Raw genomic sequence first — 6,728 nt, 5'->3', positions numbered from 1 at the left:
AGCAACAGCCCCACTCTAGTGCCTTTTTCTGCGACTTGCAGTGTGAAAGAGGAGGGGAGGGGGGATTGAAGACCGCCTCCCTCCCCGGCCTCAAAATACCCTCTTAAGGGAAACAAGTGTTAATTGGGTTGCCTGAATATCCAGTATTGTCTTAATGGCTTCCACCCCCTGCTTCTCCTTTCCAGTGTCTTTACAGGCGGTCGTTCCTTTTTATCGAAAACATTTTCGGCGAGTTTTCATGTTTCTGTGTCCTTAATTTTTTTTTTCTTCTTTTTTTTTTTTATGAAAGAGGAAGCGTCACACGACCGCGTGGAAGCTTCTCACGTTAATTAGCTCGAGTAAAGTTGTGTTTTGTGTGTGTGTGTTCGGTGAGAGCAGCGTTGTCGTCGTCGTCGTCTTTGTCGTTGAATCCCTCTTCAAGCGGTTTTGAAGTATTTGAACTAATCATGGAGCGTTTCATACCAAGTTACCAGGCACTTGAACAGCCTCTATAGTTAAAACAAAACAAAAAAAAAATTAAAAAATGATGATAATAATAATAAGCTACACCGCTCTGCTTTCTCTCGCAGAGTGTTTGAAATGTATTTCTCAGGGGCCTGCGTCACGAGGCGAGATAAGTGGGTTCATCAGATAACTTTAAACCAGACCGGCGGTCTCATGAAACTGGCTCAGTTTAACCACTCAGTTATAGAAATATGCGTTTTAAACCGTTGTTAGATTGGACTTGAATCTTTCCCTTCACAGATTTCAACTTAATTCTCTTTATTGTTTACACAGATCTGATAAAATAAACCTGTTTCCATTGCTCCAGGACGTCATTAATCAGAATATAACTTGTGCAAAGTGGTTCTGTTTGTTGTGCCGCTCCCAGAAATGACATATGATCAATAAATTAACTAATAATACTGAACAGATTCAATTCAGTGATGAAGACAGAACCTATGTTCATCCTTTCCACCAGGTTCAGGTATCACCAAAAATGCACAGAAGTCATTTATTTATTCCCGTCGGAGACAAATAATCAGGTCAATCCTACAATAATTCCAGTGTTAACTCATGTTTTAGTCAAGAAAACTGTTACAAGACATGTCTTTGATATTTCTGTGCTTGAATTTCTTGTAATTTATCTGATAAGTCCATAATTATCAACACTGACTTCACACAGATTTAATAATTCATAAAACCGACTGAATATTATGATATACTAGTAAGAGTAAAATATCACACTTGATCTACGTCACATTCACAAACTGTTGAGTTTAACCGATTACACGCGCTTTGCACATTGATTTAAAAACATTTTACCGACTCTAATGAATTCCCAAGTGTCCAGATATTTACTGTAACCGCTTTTTATCCTCCGACCGTGAAATAATGAGCAATAATAATTAAGATTTCTGCTCATTAAAACGTACTGTAAAAAAAAAATCAATACTACTTTGTTTTTTTTTTTTTTTTTTTTTTTTTTATTGCAGCAGTAACAGTTTGTCTCAGAAATACAATTTTGATTAACAATAAAAAGCACAAATTTTCTCACTCTGGATAAAAGTCAATACTTTTACTGTAGCTTATCGCTTTTTAGTGTTTTGATTATTATTTGATCGTTGTTGTGTCTCTTTATATTTATTGTACATCTGCTTGTTTCCATGTTTTCTGTACTTTTTTAGTCACATTAATGAGCCAGTTTTCTGAGACCGACCTCCCCTCCTCCTCCAAAAAAATAAAAAAATAAATAAATAAAGCTCAGACTAAACTTGCAGCTTGATTCAGGCCCCTGATGTGTTCGTCCCTGTGGCCCCTGTAGGCTTCACACACACCAGCCCACTGTGGGCCAGCGTTCCCCTCCGTCGCCTCTTCTTCTTCTTCTTCTTCTTCTTCTTCCTGCCGACAGTGTTTTTGTTTTTTGTTTTTTATTCTGACGCTCCGAAAGCTTTAATCCCTTCGCTCTCGTCTTCTGTTGCCTGTCTGGCTCAGCGACACGTTCACTCTCCCTCTGGCCTCACTGTAAGTCTGAGCAAATGTCTCAGATTAAAAATAGAATAACAACAAAGGAAACCTGGATCCACGCCGCCTTATGTGCCCTGCAGTAACCTGCCCCCCTCCTCCCCCCTTCCTGCCCTCCTTTCTCTCTCTCCCCCCCTCCTCCTCCCCCCCACCTTCTCCTCGTGCCACCTTCACTTTTCTCAAGGTGCGCCTCTGTCAACAGAACTTCAGGCCGCGATTTAATCGAGAACTTTACAACTTGTGTGCGTGAACATTTTCGAGTGTGTTTGTCAGCGGTAGGAGAGAATTCAAACCCAGTAAACAACTTTCCCTCTCTGTCCTCTCTGTGCACCGATGTGGGAACTTTTAAGTCCTAGTTCATGAACTCTGACCTTTTTGACCAGGCGCTCATTCAGTCCCCTCGTGGTGGCGGCGGCGGCGGCGGCGGAGAGGGTGGGGGGGAGTTATTGTGGGAGAAGCCCCACTGTCTACCCACAGTCAATGTTTTATTTATGGACCTCTGCACTTTTGGCTGTGATGACTTCAGTACTTAAGTAGTTACCTAAACTGTATTTTTAAGGATTTTATACAATATTTACATGCAATACAATATGAATTGATTTTTCTTTTCCTCTTTGCCAACCATTTTTTTTTATTTTATTTTATTTGTTTTTTTTTTTCATTTCTTATTTAATTGTCTTGATTTATGGCATGCGTTGTCACTATTACCCACAAACAAACAAACATGCCTCTTGAATCTGTTTGAGACATAAAATGTTATCGGGTTTGGTCCCCGTCTGTTTTCGTGTATCATGATTCTGATGACAGCTGAAACACCAAGAAGCAGGTGTTGGAAAATGTTTGCTGGATGAGCTAAACTTTGTTATCTCCCTCTCTCTCTCTCTCTGCTTCGAGTACAAATAATATAACTGGACCAGAAGAAGGAGGACGTGAGGAGTCCGCGCTTTGGTTCGGGGGAATTGACAAAAAAAAAAAAATATTGATTTTTCTTTACTGTGTAATGTCTGGTTATGATTTGAGATTTTTCTTTTCTTTTTCTTTCTTTTTTTTTGTACGCATTCATCGAAGTCTGTACCCAAAAAAAAAAAGAAACCGTCACTGTCTGCTAATTTTATTATTGTGTTAGGATAACTTGAGCCTGAAGAAACACATCATAGGAATCAAGAGTTGCAAAGTGAAGGGAGTTGGTCTGGAAGTAAAAGTGCCATTTTATTTTATGTTTATTTTTTTTGTTATTGTTTTTGTGACATTGTGGTTTACAATAACCAGGTTGTAAAGATATCAGTGTGTGCAACTTAAAGCTACAGTGCAGAACTTTTTTGTTGCCCCCTTCTGGTAGCGAGGGGGATTGCGCAACCAATGTCGACTGTAATGCTTCCGCTTATTCTGTTTGTTTTTTATCTGGAGAAACTTTTGTTGGATGCTGAAATAATTGATCGGAGCTTCAAACTCCTAGTTGCTGTTGGTTTATGGGTAATGTGAGTCAAAAGCCATGGGGGCTAACAGTTTAGCAGGCTAATGACCGGGTGATGCCTTAAAGTTGGAAATGTAAAAAGCATAAAGGATGACACTTTTTCAACAATTTCCAATTCAATGCGGCTAATTACAATAAATTAATGTACCGTTTACCTCCATCTTTTCTGACACAAAAGGACTTAGTTTGGTGGAGATTCACAGGGTGATTCTGACGATAACTAATCAGCCACAATCTTTCACGTGAGCTTTCGTGCAGCTCTTCCGTCGCCACACTTTTTCAAATGCGATCGACTTCCAGGGAATCTCTCACACAAATCACCGCCGTCTTTCGAAAATGAAGATGTCTTAACCAGAGGATGCGGAGAATGACGTGTATTTAAAATTTAAAATCAGATCCGTATCCGCTGGTTGGGTCATTTGACCTCGTGTGAAACGCGTTTGACTAGGCCTTGAATGTATCGGCTGTGTTTAAAAAGTCCTGCACTGTAGCTTTCAGTCAGTATTCGTTTCAATTGATCAGTTTTGTTTTTTTTTTTTTTTTTTTTAGCAACGACTGCTGCTGCTACTGTTGTGACTTCGCATGGACTCTTCTTCTCCATAGCAACGTAGCTGTGGCTCACGAGTACTGTAGCGCGTGGAGTCGTAACTCAAACTGAATCATCATCATATTTCTTTTTTTTGTTTTTATTTTTTTTTATTTTTATTGGTGAGCAGCACTCGTGGAAAGGGAAGAAAGGCGCCCCCGTCACTTTGCAACTCTCTGAGCAGGGCTGTGAGAGTGGAGCGTTTCAGCTGAGACTATATTATATATAATATGTGTATAATACAGCGAAGGTAGATTATCTACTGTGTGGATCTTTAGAGGACGAGGAAAAAACAAAAAAACAAATGTGTGGAGGGGGGTGGGTTGGGTTGGGTGGGGAGGGGGCATGTGCAGACGGGGTGTTTCCTGTGTCAGTGGTGTCATAATGTGTCTGTGACAACGGGACAGGGTTGCCTGTATTTATAAGGGTTTGATTTTCTTGTTTTTGTTTTTAAACTCGGGGTAAATGGGGGGTGGGGTGGGGTGGGATGGGGCGGGGAGGGGGGGTCCATGTATGTTGTCAAAGCTCTGAACGACGGGCAGAACAAATGAACTGGATGGCAGAAGAACAATTTGGTATTTTTAAAAAGAAAAAAACTTGGCGTTACAATGCCACCATGTGGCCATACGATGCAAGTTTGTCGAGGACGAAACATGTTATTTTAATGTTATTTTTTATTTTGAAATCATATTATTAATAAAGTCATTAAGTACTGTTGTCCGCTGTGTGTCCGATCTCTGACCGCTGGGTGACCCCGGGGGGCCGAGGGGTTCGCGTAAAGTTCACGGGACGGTCGGTGCAGTCCGCGGGGTTAAAAGGACAAGCAGCAGGCCGGCCTGCATTACCCATGATGCATTGACCATCTATCGAGGAAATGTCACCGCGGGGAGAGACGTTTATTGGCAAAGGATGATCAATAAATTGTGCTGTGTGACTCCGCTCAGGCCTTTTTTTTTTTATTATTTTTTTTTAGTGGAAGACATTTTGACATGTCACAGTGTAAATAATGAAATAAAAGAATGAACGCCGTTTAGACGCCTGTGTCTCAGGGCGCTGGTGGTGTTCACGCTGGGTCACCGCACAGAGACGCAGGTCAAAACATCTGCCGTTAAAGAAACTTGAATCCGAGTCAGGAGGTCTTTTCACTTTTAAGGGTGTAAATTGATGGAAAAATGCAAATTTTATTCTTTGAAATTTGAAGCTACGGCCAAGAAGTGATACGAAAAGAGTGAGAATACTGTCTATAATTAACATTTCAAATGTGATAGTGTTGCAAAATGTCAAAGCCACTTTATAAAGACATTGAAGAGTTCAGTATCTGGACAGTTTATTCTTTTCTTATCACTTTAAAACCTCTATGTGCAATAGACCTCTGTAGGTAATGGCTGCTGTGCTGCAAAACTGAATATCTACAACATTCAAGTGATTAATAATAGTTTGTATGGGTATTTAAGTTGAAGGAAAAGTCAAAAACCCATTGCTGCCTGTGCTGCCTGCTTATTTTATCAACACTTAGTAATTTACTCTAACACAGTCAAATACAACAGGCCTGGAGTTAATGCTCCGTTCAACTTAATCAACACTGTTGCACATGTTTCTATTATTGTGTCCACCTCATTCATGATTAAATATTAAAAATGGTCTTTAACTTTAAACTTAAGTTTAGATATACCCAATAAACTGACCATAATAGATTTCCATTTTCCTTGTCTACTGTGATAATTAATCAAGCAAAATTGCCGAGAATTACAATGAAAAATATTTTTATAGGTGAAAAAAAAAGGAGTAATTCATGATTAATTCATATTTTTTGATGTTTAACCACTACTAAAATGGCCTAAATGGGTCATTAGCTGTATTTATTTTTAAGCCATTAAACGGATATTGCTTTGAAACCCTTCTGTAAAACTGTGCTGCTGCAATAGAAAACTTTAAAGTTGACTGGCTGAACACAGCTGCTTTTAATGAAGCTATTTAAACGTCTTCCACTGCAGACTGAGAGGCACAGATGTTACAGCAACATTAAGGATAGACAGACATCTGTATGTTTTCAGTACACTCATGAGAGGTAAGTGGCTTTCACAAAAGAAAAAAAAAGACTAAGACGTTAATTATGACTATTTTGTCTCATATTTACGATTGACGCTCTGTCTAATCTGCTGGGGCAGGAAGTGAAACAATTCAGAACTTGCCTGAGAATCATCAAGTTTTTAATATTTCTTTCGTATCAGAGTATTTCACAGATTGTTATCGGTACAATAATTACTACAAAGTAAAAAGTCACTGTTAATCGCTAATTCGGCGTGGTTATTTTTATTAGTTGTGAATAAATATGAAATTAAATTGGATTTATGTTGCATACCTAGGACGGCATCTAGGACGGGAATCCCTTGACAATATTGCGGTTTTTAAAATTGCCCCCGTATTAAAATAATTTACTGATAATTGTCATTAATTTGAACCGTACATAGCGAACACAAACTGTTATTCGCTAATTCGGCACAGTTAATTTCCCCAGGAGTTGAATAAATATAGGCTAGAACGGTCCCCATCTTTAAAATACTAACACTTATGCTCCAGAGCATGAAATGGAACACTTCAGAACTCCCTTGAAAATTCTACGGTTTTGATACGTTTTTCAATATAAAATTAATTTAGTGACAG

The sequence above is a fragment of the Mugil cephalus genome, chromosome 6 (assembly GCF_022458985.1).
Source record: "Mugil cephalus isolate CIBA_MC_2020 chromosome 6, CIBA_Mcephalus_1.1, whole genome shotgun sequence".
NCBI classification, from domain to species: domain Eukaryota; kingdom Metazoa; phylum Chordata; class Actinopteri; order Mugiliformes; family Mugilidae; genus Mugil; species Mugil cephalus.
The sequence above is the reverse complement of the archived record's forward strand: the minus strand, read 5'-3'. Positions refer to the sequence as shown.